This window comes from Pongo pygmaeus, chromosome 5, assembly GCF_028885625.2.
Source record: "Pongo pygmaeus isolate AG05252 chromosome 5, NHGRI_mPonPyg2-v2.0_pri, whole genome shotgun sequence".
Taxonomy (NCBI): Eukaryota; Metazoa; Chordata; class Mammalia; order Primates; family Hominidae; genus Pongo; species Pongo pygmaeus.
In genome coordinates this window covers 130,713,988-130,731,876 of record NC_072378.2, presented here as the reverse complement: position 1 = coordinate 130,731,876, position 17,889 = coordinate 130,713,988, and the positions used below count along the sequence as shown (strand labels likewise).

The 17,889-nt window shown below is 37.9% G+C and overlaps 1 protein-coding gene across 2 annotated transcripts in view; it reads right to left on the bottom strand.

Moving 5' to 3' along the window:
• TMEM200A (transmembrane protein 200A) overlaps positions 1-17,889 on the bottom strand; it is a 185,433-nt gene that overhangs the window by 17,239 nt on the left and 150,305 nt on the right. The window lies entirely within an intron of this gene.

The following is a 17,889-nucleotide window of genomic DNA, read 5'->3' as shown; positions in this document are numbered from 1 at the left end:
CCCTGGGGCTTATTTAAAATGAGTTTATGACAAGGGAGAGCAGTCCCCTACATTCAAGTTACTTCAACCGCAGTTTTCTTGATTTTTTTCATCAAAATCAAATACTAATAGTGTTATGAGTTTTTGATATGTGTATGCTTTCTAAATAAATAATTAGCATTTGTTTACATTTCTTGATCCTCAATGGTATCAGATCCATAGACAAACATAACTTACTGTAACACACTATTTTTTAGCTTTGCTGTACTTTCATGCAAAACCATAGATTTATTTGTAGTCTTTTGGAGATTAATGGAATGTTTGTTGGCTTATTCACATACTGGCTCACTTAATCCTCATAACAACCCTGAAAAGTAGTTATCAACATCCCCTTAGACAGATGAGCTAAGGTCCAAGAGGATATGTAATTGGTATGTAAGTGGCTGTTTTAGCAGCTCTTCCAACTCAAGTTCTGACTATACAATTTTTGCAGCCACTATATTACTTCCGAACTGGCTGTGTCTTCAAAATGAAAATGCTGTAGAGAATTGAAGTAATTGCTCAGCTTTCTCAGGCTTCAATATCCTTTAATATATTTATGGGGTGTCTGGATTATTTTTATATTACTTTTTGAGTGATGAAGAGGACTCTCCTTTCTTCCTAAATGTGAATAAGATAATGAAATCAAGTAATTAGGTAAATCAAATAGCATTCTTAATTCTTCCAGAACAATGTTGATAATTGGTTCAAATTTCTAGTTTAGTATAATTAGAAAGCAGACTCCAACTCAACTTTATTTAGCTCTGCTTATGTTGTTTTCAATCCAGACCAATTATAACTTCAAACTTCTATGCTCCTTTATCCAAGGGAACCATGACTTTTATCTTAAACTCTTGTGATGTTTAACATTGATTTCTGCAGAAATATTCAATAGATACTTGCTGAGCATTGCCATGAGTCGTGACCAGAATCTGTCACTGAATCCAACATCGTCTGTGCTCTTACTGGGCTGAGGGTCTAGAAGCAGGGAGACGAGCAAGTATTACCAGGCACAAGGATGGGAGTATTCGTGGGGCACAGAGAAAGGCCAGAAAAAGAACTCTGGGGATGGAGTAAGAGGGAGGGAGAGAGCAGGAGTGGTTTCACAAAGAAGGTGACCCTCAAGCTGTTTTCAAAGAATGGAGGAGGAAAAGCAGAGAGGCAGAGAGGAATTCCCAGCCGCGAAAATCAAGGGAAGACAGCAACTAGTATAGCATGAATTGATTTGCATGCATTCAGACTAGCTGGGGTTTAGACTTAAGAAGCATAACCTTCTATCAGCAACTCCCAAGCAAAAGACAGAATTCACTGGTAACATCTCTAGGTTTTACTTGATGAAGACACCAGTCACCATCACGGCTCACCCACCCATCCTTGGTGATCCTGGGATAACAATTTCTTCCCATAATTTGGGGGACTATCTACTGCTTAGAAGGTGATCTCAGGACTCATTCAAATTGAAATGAAATAAAGTTAACTAAGGTCTACAGCCTTACTTAGATCAAAGTAAATATTAGTTAAATGGTGACTTTTTAATAATGATTAACTCCAGAAAAAAAGAAAGAAAAAAGTTTTATCCTAAATCTTTCCCAAAAGAACTGCCAAGAAGTTTTAAATTATTCATCTGGAGACTTTGGGGGAAAGTATGAAAAATGAGAAGAAAGAGTGAAAATTAGAAATGAGAAGAGAACTAGCATTTATTGAGTCCTGATTTTAGTTTTTAGCAACTCAATATATATTATTGTATTTAGTTTCAGAAAAATGCAGGAGGAAAAATTGCTCCATTTCATTGAGGCTCAGAAAAGTCTGTAATTTGTTCAATGTCACACAGCTAGGAAGCAGAAGGAAAGCTTTCAAATTCAGATCCATTTAGCTTAAAGAACACACAATTTCTCCTTCATAATACCACAAATTAACAGAAAAAGGATTAGGAGAAGGAAGCGTAATTGAAAACTTTTGGAGAAAACAGATGAGAAAGAAAGAAGACTTTATGAATTTAGAATGCAGTTAGAAAAAATATGCTAAAGAAAAAAATTTTAAAAATATGTTATTTAAAGAAATCAAATGCGTCTCTGAATTGCATAGCACAGCACCCTGCCTTTGATAACTTGCAACTGTTGGTGAGGACCAAATGAGTTCAACTTATAAGCTTTATAGGAACTCACTTCTATAAAAAATTATCAAAACTGTATGTGAGAAGTATTCAAATACCTCAAAACAGAAGCAAAAACAAACACATACCACCTAATGCGTAAATCAAGCTCAGACATTCCAAACAGCACGTAATGGTGGCAACATTTAATCTGTTTAGTTTCTTATGTATCTTATTATTTGGAAGCATAATTTCTGGTGTTTTTTCTCTTTATTGCTATAGATTGGACCATCTGTCTCCAAAGCTAAGGGAATACTAAAAAATGACCCCATCACCCCAAACTGATGTTTTTAAACCTAAGCAGGTTTAAAATTTCATTTTCTTCCTAAAGTATCACATGGAAATATTAACAAAAGGTTTTTTGTTAGCAACATTTGTATATATATTTTTTTCCCTTTCTGGGGGATAATTTGGCAACATGTACTTTTTTTCTTTCAATTATTTTAAAGCAGTGATTTTCCAACTAATTAGGGTGTATTCAAATAAAGGAATTCTATGTAATCATTTAAAATGTAAGAAATCATTTAATGACAGGAAGAAATGTTCAGTAAATATGTTAAGTGAATATAAAGACAATGTGGTAAGCGATCTCATTTATTTGAGACTTTTTCACACGTACACATGGCTGGAATAATAGATACCAAAATATACACAGCTGTCTATATTCAGCTGCTGACTCAGCAACACAAATGTCCCTGTAGTAACAAGAGGCACGTGGAGAACAGATATACATAGAGAAAATACCCAGATAAGCCATTTGAAAAGAGCTCACTCCATGGTCTAACTAAATATAATTTTAATTTTCCTCATCTATTAAGTATTACCCCAAATAGAAGGCCACTTAAAATACAGCCTTTCATTTCTTCAAAGTCACGTATATCTTTATTCTATAAAGTCAGATTCCTTTGTTGTTACGCCAAGTTCAATTTGAGAGCTACAACTATGAATTTCTAGCTTAGTCAACTAAATGATAAAATTCCATGTCAAAATTATAGATACATTAATCTTATCTTCTACAAATACTTCTCTTTAATGATTTCAAAAATGCCAACTGGCTAATTAGCAAGATACCAGAAATATAATAAGAACACTCATATAAGTTTTTTAAATAGTTGGTTGAAAGGGTCCAAATGCCTTCGCTATTTTGACCATATGCAACTCGCATTAAAAGCTGAGTGGGAAACCCTCTCTAAGGCCTTCTGGTACAAAACAGTTCCCATGTTTTGGAATTTGCAGTCCGTAACAATCAAAACAACATTCAGGAAGACACATAAAAGACACGAGTATTATGATATCCCGAGGAGAAATAATTAGGATCATTTCAACAGTTCAAAAGCAACATTAAAAACTACAATAAGGCTGTGTGTGGTGGCCCACGCCTGTAATCCTAGCACTTTGGGAGGCCGAGGCAGGCAGATCACTTCAGGTAGGGAGTTCAAGACCAGCCTGGCCAACATGGTGAAACCTCTCTCTACTAAAAATACAAAAATTAGCTGGGTGTGGTGGCATGCATTTGTAGTCCCAGCTGCTTGGGAGGCTGATGCAGGAGAATCACTTGAACCCAGGAGGTGGAGGTTGCAGTGAGTCGGTATCACACCACTACCCTCCAGCTTGGGCAACAGAGCGACACTCCATCTCAAAAAAAATAAAAAACTATAATGAGATACCTCCTCACACCTTTCAGGAAGGTTATTACCAAAAAGACAAAAGATAACAAGTGCTGGCAAGGATATGGAAAAAAGGGAACCCTTGTACACTGTTGGTGGGGATGTACATTAGTACAGCCATTATTAAAAAGTATGAAGATTTCTCAAACAATCAAAAATAGGACTACCATACGATCCAGCAATCTCTCTTCTGTGTATTTATCCGAAGAAATAAAATCAGTATGTTGAAGAGATATCTGCAGTCCCATTTTCATTGCTGCATTATTCACAATAGCCAAGATATATAGAATCAACCTAAATGTCCAGTGACACACAAATAAAGAAAATGTGATAAACATGTATATATACATATATACAAACACCCACACAATAAAACATTACTTAGCTTTTAAAAAGAAAGCAAGCCTCTCATTTGTGACAACATGAGTCAATCTGGAAGACATTATGTTAAGTGAAATAAGCCAGACAAAAAGAAAAATACTGTATGAGCTCACTTATATGGAATCTAAAAACATCAAGTTCATAGAAGCAGAGAGTAGAATGGTGGTGACCAGGGGTGAAGGGAGGAATGGGAGATGGTCAAAGGGTACAAAGTCTTAGTTATGTTAAGATAAGTAAGTTCTAGAGATGTAATGTACACCAAGGGACTATATATCATTAAAAATACTGTTATATATTTAAAATTTGCTAAGAGTAGATCTTAAGTGTTCTTAACATGTACGCATGCACACACACACACACACACACACACACAAAGGTAACTGTGAAGGAAAGGATGTGTTAATTAGCTTGACTACAGTAATCAGTTTACTGTGTATATGTATATCAAAACATCATGCTATGCACCTTAAATACATACAATTTCAATTTAAAAAACAAACCAAAAAAATCTAAGTAAAACCAGTACCTGAGAATAAACTAACATCCGTGAGTCTTGGGATGTAAGGAGGTAAGAGAACAAGAAGAGTTCAGATGGAGTAATGCTGCCCAAAATACGATCCTCAGGCCAGCAACACTGGTATAACCTGTGAGCTTGTCGGGAATGCAAATTCATGGTTCCACTTCTCCCTGCTGAATCAGAAGCGCTGGACCAAGCAGGCCCAGCAAACTGGTTTCATAAGTCCTCCAGGTGATTCTGATGCCTGCTGAGGTTTGAGAGCCACTGAGCTGAAAGAATTTCTGGCACAGATGCAGCCTCTACTCAGATGAAACAGAAGGGGAGCAGACTTTCTAAAACAAGAAAGATTGTTTTTGGAAGGTGGAAGGAGGTGGGGAAAGGAATGCTGTTACTAGAGAAACATGACTTGAGGCAGCAGTCTCCATCATGTCCTCTAGGATCAGGGAGACTCCTTGGTGCTTGCCTAGTGGTCACAGCCTGGCCATGAAGGATGGAAGAAGAAATGAGTAGGAAGGGAAAGACAACAAGCGTGGGATTTCAGCGGGCCCTCCACTGAGAAAACGTCCCCTTGTGCTCTCCCTATGCCTAGAATTCCTTTAAATGGGACAACGTTTTTTGTTGTTCACTCAGTCTGTTCTTCACTCACTGTTACTTGAAGACATTGCTGGGAAATAAGGACCCAAGGCTGAAGAATGTCAGAATCTTTACTCCAGAGGAGCTCACAGGCCAGAATAATATATTTAAGATGAAAGTGCCAACTGAAGTCACATATTCCCGGAGGTCCATTGTTTAATTGCAATTTCCCAGCTCCATGAAGTTAGGCATAGAGAGGTGACTTACTTTGGTCAGAAAAATGTGAGTGGAGAGATGTTCCTCTCTTTCTGGTGAAAAACTTTAAGAGCTAGTGTGTGACATGATATGATCCCTTCCCCTTGCCATGGTGACCAACAACCTTCCAGATAGCAATGGGTCAATCAACTCAAGTTCTCATGTAAGGATGATGTGGAAGAGGGACTGGCCAAATCACAATGGACATGAGTAAGTGATAAATTCATCTTTGTTATTTTAAATACTGATATTTAGGGGTTGTTTGTTACTGCACATAACCTATTCTGACTGATACAAGTAGGCATTAGTATTATTCCAATGTTATATATAGAGAAATAAAAGAGAGATTAAAACAACTTACTAAAATACAGAGAGGTAGTGCTATAGTCTGAATGTGTCCCCTCCACCAAAATTCAAATTCGTATGTTGAAAGTTAATGACCAATGTGATAATGCTAAGAAGTGAGGCCTTTAGGAGGTGATTAGATCATGAGGGCTCCACTTTCATGGAAAGGATTAATGCCCTTATAAAAGAAGCTTCATACAGCCTTCATCCCTTTTGCCTTTCTACCTTCTACCATGTGTAGCACCACCTTCCACCATGTGTAGCACCACCTTCCACCATGTGTGGCACCATCTTGGAAGCTGAGAGCAGCTTTCACCAGACACTGAAACTGCTGGCCTTGATCTTGGAGTCTCCCAGCCTCCAGAGCTATGAAAAATAAATTTCTGTTGTTCATAAATTAGTCTGTGGTATTTTGTTATAGGAGCAAGAACAGACTAAGACAAGTGGTGTCACTGAGTAAATGTTTTTGGTTTAATTCCTGATGCTTTGGCGTCAAGAGCCAAAGGAAATTCAATTACTTGATTCCACAAAGATTCCCTCTTGTAGCTCTAGTTCATACTTTGCCACATTGATATGTGTTTATATCACATGACTAATAATTGATCAGAAATAGCCCGCATCTAGACAAAAAATAATGAATGCTGGAGAGGCTGCAGAGAAAAGGGAAGTCCTATACACTGTCAGTAAGAATGTAAATTAGTACATCCACTATGCAAAACAGTATGGACATTTCTCAAAAAAATAAAAATAGAAATACCATATGATCCAGCAATCCCACTACTGGTTATTGATCCAAAGGAAAAGAAATTAGTATAGCAAAAAGATGCCTGTACTCCCATGTTTATTGCAGCACTATTCACAATAGCAAAGATATGGAATCAACCTAACTGTCCATCAACAGATGAATGGATAAGGAAAACATGGTATATACACACAATGGAATACTATTTGGCCACAAAAAATAGTAAAACCATGTCATCTGCAGCAACATGAATGGGACTGGAGGTCATTATGTTAAGTGAAATAAGTCTGGCACAGAAAGACAAATATCGCATGCTATCACTTATATGTGGGAGCTAAAAAATTGGATCTCACAGAGGTAGAGACTAGGATGGTGGATTCTAGAGGCTAGGAAGAGACTGAGGGGGAGTGGTGGTATGTAGAAGTGTTGGTTAACGGGTATAAACATACAGTTAGATAGAAGAAATAAGTTCTTATGTTCAATAGCAGAGTAGGGCAGCTATAGTTAACAACAACGTATTGTACATTTCAAAATAGCTAGAAGAGAGCACTCGATATATTCCCAATACATACAAATGAGAAAAATTTGAGGTGATGGATACCCTAAATATTCTGAGTTGATCATTACACATTCTATGCATAACAAAATATCACATGTACCCCAGAAATATGTAAAATATTATATATTAATTTTATAAAAAGAAATTGCCCTTATATAAAGAGGTTAAGCATATTGCCCACTGTGACTCAGTGTGTGACCAAAGGAAGGACCCAAACCCAGATCTTTCTGACTCTAAAGCCTGTGATTTTATCACCATGCTACATTGCTATCATGGCTAAATGTACTCTAAACCAACTAAAAGTTCTCATCTCAACTCCACCCTTAATAGCAATAACCTTGAGGTAATAATTTAAGCAATGACTTCAGGTTTTTATTCGTAAAGTGGGAATATTTACCCTCTCTTCCTCACAGGTTGCTATGAACTAGACTGAATTTTAAAGGTTTGCAAATCATACATCTAAGAATTAGAAGTAGTGAATCATAAAATTTCAGCTCTGGGACACTCTCTGGTTCATGAGTGGCTCCAGAAAAAAGTAATAATTTTGTATTCATCTCTTTAGAAGAAAAGCTTTTTACTTTCATTATTTGTGATGGAAATAATACTACTTCATTCTGGTCTCCTCAAACCATATTAAACATCATTTGATTTTCTTTTGATGACTCAGAATTGTTTTGGTGTGTTTTGATTATGAATATCAACCAGGACATGGTTTTGTGCAATCCTCTGACAGCTGTGTGAAAAGCCATAGTCTTTCCTTAAGAAGCTTATCTATATATGATCAAGAAAGAGAAATGACTTTTTAAAAGCATAATCATGCCAAGAGGTGAATGTGGTTAGTGTGCTCACACTAGTGAAGGTCTGCAGGAGTCTGGAGGAGGAAGAGATGGACACTAGGCCAATACTGCAATTGTCTTTTCCTGCCCAATTCATGACCGAGGGTTTTAATTTGCTGTGGCCCTGGAAATGAGATAACAAAGTAAACAGGCTTATGGATGTGTGCAAATTAAGAGCAAGCAAAGTTGGAGTGAAGACTTTGAGTATACATATGCATTGGAGTTTATGACAACTATTTGACTTGTTTGATTATGAATATCAACCAGGACAAGGTTTTGTGCAATACTCTGAAAACGAAAAGCCAAGGTCTTTCCTTAAGAAGCTCATCTACATATGATCAATAATGAGAAATGACTTTGGAGTTTTTAAAATTTTGTGTGTGTATGTCTACTTCCTGGTTTTGCTTCATCCTTAATAAGCAAAGATCCATAAAGTGTAAAGTTATGGTACTGGATAGCCTTTAAATGGTTAAAGAGTTGTTAGATATGTTGTAGCCTTTGAGTAGAGGAAAAATCTGTTCTAGATTTTACATTCCATATAATACAAAGAATTCATAAAGAATCCTTTCCACTTGTTCAGGGCTTGCCAGTATATTTAAATTTCTCCACCTAAAAGATTCTTTCTACACACACTTATATGTTGCTAAATCAACTTCAACCTGGGTAGATAAAGCTGTTGATATTTTCAAACTAACTTTTAAAAAGCACCACCCATTTGCGCTCAAATTTTCATAATTTTATTTTTTTCAAACTCAGATTGTCAGAATAATTCAGCACCAAAAGTAAGTGTTTGAGTGACATTCAAATCAGTCTTTCATTCACTCACTCATTTGTTGCATTTATTTATTTTCATTCATCTAACAAATATTTAATTAGCATCTACTATGTGTCAATCACTCTGCCAGGGGCCCAGGGATAAAATGATGAACAACTCAGACTTGATCCTCACCTTCTTAGATCTAAATCTTGAGTGGAAAGACAGAAATTAAACAAATAAGTATACATATGATATGTATTAAAAAGAGAAAATGTAGCATGGTATGGAAGTGAATATCAAGGTGGGCAATCTTAGTCTGGAAGGTTTTAGAAGGCAGTTTGAGGAAGTGACTTGAAACCGAGATAGTGCAGGGAAGGGAGGGAAGACTAGCATGTGCCAAGTCTCAAATACTGGAGTACCTGGTTTCAAAAAAATGAATGAAAAACAATGTGGCTTGGGCAGGGAGGTGAGTGAAAAGATAGCAGGGGAAGACCATCTGAGATTTCATAGATCATATTAAGGAGTCTGAGCTCTATCTTAGGAGACACCATGATGATCTCTTCTAGTAGAGATAGAACAGGATCAGATTTGCATTTTTATAATATTCATGCTGCTGTATGGGAAGGGGCAAAAAATAGATGTAGGAAGGCCATTTAAGAAGCCCCTACAGTAACTCAGGAAAGAGATGATAGCAGCTTGAACCAAGGTGGCAGTCACTAGGGTGAACAGAGTAGACAGAACAGACAGCTATTTAGAAGACAGAATACAAAGACCTTGACACTGGGTGTGGGCAGTAAAGATGAGCAGCTATCAAGATGATGCCCAGTTGCTGGCTTGATGATGACACCTTTTACTGGAATAAGAACAAATGAAAAGAAGCTGTTTGAGGAAAGAGTCTAGTTTTGAATATGTTATTGGTTCTTACATTCCTAGAGACTTGCTGTTAATTGACTATATGTATAGACACACACACACACACATACACACACACAGAAAGAGAGAGAGAAATCAATCCTATAATCAAAACTAAAAATTTAATCCACTAATAAGCATGAGGCTTAGTGACTATGAATCATAATAATGTTGTTTTTCTTAGTGAAATACAATCTCTGAATCTTCACACTAGAATCAAATGCTGGCTGATGAGTATAATTTAGCACTAATTTCTGTTCTCTTACAGCATCATTTATTTGATAACGAAGAAGAACTGTGGTAGCATTTAGTATAAAGTAATTGTTAAATTCAATATACTATTAAGAAAACAACAAGAAAAAGCCTGCCTCCAACTGCTTCCAAAATAAAAAATCTTAATAAAAATCAATGTAATTATGACATTTATCATTTTAATGATAAAAAGAAAAAAAGCCACAATATTTAGAAAATATTTGGTATATAAAACACTTTGAAACCCTGAAAGAAGAAAGAATTCAAAGTATCATTGTTACCAAATTATTACTAGTTTGATTTTCAAATGACTTGTTTCAACACAGATAATGAATTTTCACTAATGATGCTTGCATACTGTGACACTTCCTTACATACACATAGCACAATAATTCAGCTACACATCATATCACAGATTTTTTTTTTTAGGTTTGGGTGCAATCTCAGACACCCTTCAATAACTGTCTAGTGGCAGCAGGAAAAGGAGGGTTTCATGACATGTGGGTAGAGGAAGGATATCTCGTGAGCATGGGAGGGGTGGATAGATTTCTCGTAATTTAGTAAACGACAAAAGTAGGGCTCAAAGAGACCCCTACATCCTTTCAAAATGTAAGGATCTGCCATGTTACGGAGACTTCAGCTCTTTTTCTAAGTACTGGTAGATAGTTTTGTTTTCATTATATAGAGCTGATTTCTTCACCAAGGAATGGTGCAATTCATTAATAATGAAGCTTGTTATTGGCAAGTTAAGCACACAAAAGTAAGGAGAACATATTAAAGGATGCATCCCTCTAGGTTTGAATTTTATCTTTTAGTCTCACAGGGTACACAGGAACCTTCTGCTCATTCTCCCAAATCCTCCAGTTCTTAGTACCTTATTATGGGCTCAGTAGGAAAAGAAAAACCCTCTCTTTGAGGTCAAACTTTTCTTCTTTCCAGCCCCTAATGGTCCCTAACTCCCTGGTTGGTCTCTGTTCCTCAGAGTAACCTCTTTCCTTCTGCTTCCCTTGAGGATAATTCTGCAAATCCTTCCATTCCATTGAATTGCATTCCACATAGGGTGGTAGGGATGAGCTTTCAGTCCCCAGGGGGTAGATTATCTACAAAACAATAAAATATTTCATGCTGAACCAAGTACTTGACGTCCTATGAATGAATATGCTAAGGAGCCTCTGACTCTTCCTTTCCTTTATATTTCATATCCAAAGGTGGATTTGGAAGTTCAGTATGGTGCTGGCCCCATAAAAACAGTCTGTACAGAGCAAAGAAAAACAGCCCTCAAACCATACATACGTATTTGCTGGTTTACTTGTTTATGATGTGTCTCCTCCACTAGATTATAAAGGGAACATTTTTGTTCACAAGTTCCTAGCACAGTGCCTGACACATAGTATGCTTCAAATGATATTTATTGAATGAAGGTGGAATCCAGAGAACTGGACTTGGCCAAATGATGTTACAGGAGTCATTGAACTATTCCGTGCTCATGAGGTTGTGAATTTCAAGAGAGACCATGCATACATTCTTGTACTGAATTATAGATATGTGACAAATTATTACAGTATTTACAAGCACTCTTAATGAAAATTCATCTTTACTAGAATGAGTCATTTGAAAATTAAACTAGTAATAATTTGGTGGTAACAACACTTTAGGTTCCCTCTTCTTCCAGGGTTTTAAAGTGTTTCATATACCTAATATTTTCTAGATATTGCAGCTTTTTTTTTTTTTTTTTTTTTTTTTGAGATGGAGTCTTGCTCTGTCACCCAGGCTGGAGTGCAGCAGTGTGATCTCAGCTTACTGCAACCTCCACCTCCTGGGTTCAAGCGATTCTCCTGCCTCGGCCTTCCCAGTAGCTGGGATTACAGGCGCCCAACACCACACCAAGCTAATTTTTGTATTTTTAGTAGAGATGGGGTTTCACCATGTTGGCCAGGCTGGTCTCAAACTCCTGACCTCAAGTGATCCACCCACTTCAGGCTCCCAAAGTGCTGGGATTACAGGTGTGAGCCACCGTGGCTGGCCTCTTTTTATATTTTCAATGTCATAATTACATTCATTTTTATTAAGACTTTTGTTTTGAGAACAGTGAGAAGCAGGTTTTGTTGTTTTCTTAATAGTAAATTAAGTTTAACAATTATTCCATATTGCCAGAGATTCTCCTTCAAGTAAAAAATAAATAATACTCTAACAGAAATTAGTCCCCAAATAATATACATCAGTTAGTTTTTAATTCTAGTGTGAGAATTTAAAACTCCTGTTTGGAAGAGGGAAGATAATGATATTCTAAGCATATTATGTTCAAAAGCTCTAAAGCAGTAAAAAGTTTGATATGCTCTGGGAACAGAAAGAGGGCCAAAGTGGCTGAGGCAGAGATGGACAAGGGGCTAGTCATGCAGCCTAGATAAAAAGTGTGTGATTTGTTAAGTGTGTTTAAGCTGGATTGTGACACAATCTGATATGCAGATATCACTTTGGCAGCTGTGAGGATAATTAATCCCAAAGTGGCAAGAATGGAAGCAAGAAGTAGACCAGGTGAGGGATGTTGGTGGCTTGGACTAGGGTTGTGATAGGAGATGCTGAAAGGAACAGAAGACAGGACGCACCACATAGTGGGTGAAGGACAAGAATCAAGGGAATTTCCAGATCTCTAGCTGGGGGGATGGCTGTGCCATTTATTGACATAGAGAAGACTGAGAGTAGGAAGAAGATTTGGCCTGAGGAGAGCAGTCAGTATTGGGAATCATGAGTTCAGGAGTGGGCACGTGAGTCTGAAATGCCTGTGAGACATCAAAATGCAGATGTCACACAGACACTGGCTACAGGTGCATGAAGCCCGGGGATGCCTACTTGACATCTGTTTTGATACCTCACAGGCATCTCAATGACAAAGTTTTAACACAACACAATTGAGACAAAAGAGCAATCCAAAGTAGAGGGCTTCACAGCCAGTTCCAGGGGCAAGATCTGGGCTAGAATACAAACTTGGGATTATCAGTATAGATTCCATGTGTAGAATGAGAGCAACCTTACACTTTTGTTCTGTTTAAAAGACCACAGATATGATGCAAGGTAAATGAGAAACTGCTGGTACTTGATTCTGAAGTTTCCATTATGAATTACTTTGGACACAAAATCCTCTGAAGACAACTTACTCCTAAGTAATTTATTGTACATACATATTTTACAGAAGATATGTTATAAATATACATTCATTTCTCACTGAATACAGAATTAATCAGACATCAAAGTTTTGCCTTATTAAAATATGTATCTTCACATTAAAAAATAAATTGATATGAGGACATTTAAGAAATAATTTCTCTTCAATTATGTGTTCCAGAATCTTGGTTTCAGAATATGACCACAGATGTTTTGTGTTTGGCAAACCATTAGGTAACTTCTAAGTCAACCTTCCAAACTAGCATTGAGCAACAGTTCATCCCTAAAGCATTCGAAGGGGGTGAAGACAGCAGGAATCCACAGCAGAGCAGAGGATTCCTGGTAACCAAAAGTGGGGTGCTAGGGCTTGGCTAGCATGAGAAGGATAGTCACTCAAAGGGGTGGCAGCCCCAGTGGGGTATTCAAGTCTGAGCTGGGTAAAGAGGGTATCTCCACAGGAAGGGGAGTGGGGGTGTCTAGGCACAGAGTTTCAGAGCCCACGCCAAGAGAGGAGCACTTCATATGGGGCTGTGGGCCAGCACAAGGTGTTAGAATTTGAGAGAGCTGAGATGGGACTCCCTGTGGGAGGGGCAAGGTGGATGAGGAGTGGCAATGCAGAGCACAGCCACGCAGGGAATTAGCACTGACACTGAGAGGCAGGAGTCCCTGTGGGGCAGAGTGAGGCAAGGGCTGCAGGGACAAGAGACTGTTTACACAAAGAGTGCCTGTGAGTGGCGGCAATACCCAGATAGCAATAAGCACACCCATCATTCAGACCTTGGTTTCTAAATACCATTTTCCACTAAAAAAAAAAATCAGGCTTCTGGGAGAAGTAGCTAATTTCAGAGCTAGAGCAGGAAAAGGACAAGATGAGCTCACAACGATTAGTGCCAAAAAAAGAAAAAAGGCAAGGAAACGTTCAAAGAATGATGGGGTATGTCAAAAAGGCTTGAATGAGCTTCCACTGGTCAAATATGGGATAAGTGAGCATCAAAAGAAATAATGATAGTGTCAGATTTTAACCTACTAAACTACAAGACCATAATAATATAAACAAACAAATGTATACATTGATACTTTAATAAGGAACAAGATACTTACATACATTCGATGTACCCCCTTACAAAAAACAGTAATTAAAAATGGAAAATAATATGCAATTTTACAGTGGCAGGCATGCCTAATCAAGTGACCAAAGTGGACATCATTATCATGGGACAAACTGAAATGCAGTAACCAACACAATGAGAAGACAGCACGACTTCTGTGATAATCCTGCCAAACCTGAATCTAACAACAAGCAAGCACCAAACAAACCAATCTTAGGAGACACTCTATGAAATAACTGGCCCTTCCAGTCTATGAAAGTCAAGCAAATACCGAAGAAACATTCCAGATTGAAGCAGAGGAAAGAGATACAACCACTAAATTCAACACATGATTTTGGATTGGATCGTTCTGCTACAAAAGGCATTATTGGAAAACTGGCAAAACTGAAGTGGGATCTGAGAATTCTGTGGTAGTAATATGCTAGTGCTTTCAATTTGAAGGTTATGTTGTAGTTATGTAAAGAATGTCTTTGTAAGAAATGCACACTAAGGTATCTGGAGGTGAGAGCAAGTTACTTTCAAGTGTTTTAGGAAAACAGCTTTTTGTACTGTACTTGCAAAACTTCTGTAATCATAAAATTTTTTAAAAACTCTTTTAAAAATGGCATTTATTTGTCTTAGCACCCCATAAGCTAAGACATTCATCCCAACACAGTCAACTACTGGTTTAAAACAAATCTCAAGTGTCAGTGTAAGATGCCATATTGATTTTTTTTTTTTTTTTTTGAGATGGAGTTTCACTCCTCGCCCAGGCTGGAATGCAATGGCACAATCTCGGCTCACTGCAATCTCTGCCTCCCAGGTTCAAGCAATTCCCCTGCCCCAGCCTTCCAAGTAGATGGGATTACAGGCACACATCACCATGCCTGGCTAATTTTTGTATTTTTAGTAGAGACAGGGTTTCATCATGTTGACCTGGCTGGTCTCAAACTCCTGACCTCAGGTGATCCACTTGCCTCAGCATCCCAAAGTGCTGGGATTATAGGCATGAGCCACTGCACCTAGCCTGATTTTCCAAAACTTCTACTAAAGGCATTGCAGTCTCCCTACAATAGCCAAGTCTAGAGTCTACTGTGGCTTTCCTAGAGCTATGATAATACTGACAACTTATTCTTAATTAAATAAAGAAGGTCATGCCCCTAAATCCAATCTTATCAGAATTAAGACATAAGTTCATTAACATTTCACTTGGGCTTTTGAAGTGCTAATTCTTGTCATGTTTTCTGATGATCACTTAGCTTTGTTGAAACAAGGGATCTGCTACACTCAACAGGAGCAATGACTCATTTTTGTACATGGGTTCTAAATACTACAAAATTATGATACCATATGAAATCTTTTCAACCAAAAGACTTGTAGTACTACTGGACAATTTCAGAGAAATATGAGGTTTTTCTTTACTTGGTTCTTATTCCATTTAAGCAACTGCTATACATTCCCTTTAAATAAAATCTGTCTAGAAAATGCCCACAATTACCATGAGATCATCTGGATTTAGACATTTCATTTAAAAATGAAAAAGCTAATGTTAAAAGCTCTTGTATCACTCCAGAGATTTTGAGTCCATCTGAATTTCATTGGCCCTTTAGTTGTCTCTTACTGAAGAGTTTCTAATATGTAAGATGAGAGCAAAGCAGCGAAGCCAAAGCGATGAGGTTGGTCTTCAGCCCCTTCCTAAATCAGCCAGACCACACAGGGAATTCCCACTCACAGAAAACTCACAAAGAAACTCTGATCACAGGAACACCCAAAAGTCTACCCAGGAGATAAGTTAAGGCTCAATTCCATAACACATTGACTTTAGTATCAAAATATATGATATTCGATCCAGCATTTTATTTTAAAGAAATGTAGTGTGCAATTTTGCTGTTAGAGTAGTGTGCAATTTTGCTGTTAGAGTCATACAAACTGCAATAAATACCATAGATCTTCTAAAAACTAAAAATTAACTTATCATCCTTTTCTGATATTTAAAGATTGCAACATACTTTAAGAACATGATTCATTGTTTTTACTTAAACAGTGAGTTTTCATTAAAAAAAAAAAAAAAAACAGAGACAGAAAGGAAGTGCCTTTCATACATAAGGCCATATTATTCCATAGAGAATAACTGCCTCAAAAATCATACCGAGATTCACTATAATTAATCCTGGCCTCCCAAATTCTAGGTCACTGGCTTTTAAGACACCGAATTATCCTCTTCTTTTATCTAACCACCGAATTATCCTCTTCTTTTATCTAACCACATGCTAGTCATGAGATATCAAAATACTTTGTATTATAAGAATGATAGTCAGGAAAAAAAAAAATCCTATCTATCTGAAGCATTACCTATCCATCAAATCTTTGAATTGGAGCCAATTCTGTCACAGATAGAATGTGGGAAATTGATCACTAAGTAGAATTAAGCAAAGGCTGGCACCTCCTCACTGGTCGCTGGAAGCCTGTCAGATCCCACATAGTTGCAGAGACAAACCTGTGTAGAGCAGCCTGGCATGGCCCAGAGGTCCAATCTGTCCTGAGACCATGTATTTAAGATTATTTCTGACTTCATTTTATAAAGTTTATTTCATATAAAGGGAGGCATGCTCATTCAAAGGGTAAAACATAAATAACCACTTAAAGATAAATAATAAAATTTAAAAATAGACTTTGAGGTATCATGGGTCAGTTCACGTCCAATGGGAAGCAGATGTCGAGAGAATTAGAAATGATTATTGGGGAAAACACCTGTGACAGATAAAGAAAAGAGGGTGCAGGAAAAGGTAGAGAAAACCTTAGACCACCATGAAGCCTTGGAAGCAATGAAAGGAAGGAAAGAAAGCAGGAATGAGCAGGAGGAGACTCAGATGCATGTGGCTCTGAGAAAGTATCAAACAAGGACTGCCCATTAGAGGAGTGCCATGTGAGACAGAGCTGGCCTGGCGCTTGTATCCCACCATGCTCAGTCACTGTCTGGGAATATCCCAGGGTCAGGGAGGGAGTGGTGGTCCTGTGTGAATGCTGCAGTGGATCAGATGTGGCACCTGCAGGCTGTTGGCCAACTACTTCTATGGCAGGTCTCCCCTAAAGGGAGATCTGAGTGGCACCCTCATCAATGGTGTCAATGCAGAAACAACCAAACTAGAAAAACAGTATGCATATACTACACAGGTCTTTTCATATCATTCTACTACTTGAAAGCCTGTCAAACTTCTCACATCATAATACCCAAACCCCTCCACAAAACACATGGTCTTTCAGAATCTGGACCCTGCTTTTCTGGTCAACTCCATTTCCTACCTCTTCTCCATAAGCACCGTACTACCCACACTCAAGTCACACATATTTCCTCATGCCCACCCCACATGTCTCATGTCCTTTTTGCTCCTTTGACAAATGCTCCTTTCTTTGTCTATATCTGATTCCCCAACTCTGTCTAAGATGCAACACCTGCCAAATCCATTCAGGCCTCTGGGGCCATCCAGAGATTTTGGAAAGTAGACAAGGAACAGGTCAGGGTCAGAGGATGGAGGCTAGAGACAAAAGCAGTGTCTCAAATACTCAGAGGGTCTGGGAAGAGGTTTATCATAGACTTTCTCTGGCCTCAAGTGCAGTTGGAGGAAAATATCTGGGAAAGTGCCTACCTGGGCAGAAAACCCAGAATGCTCCC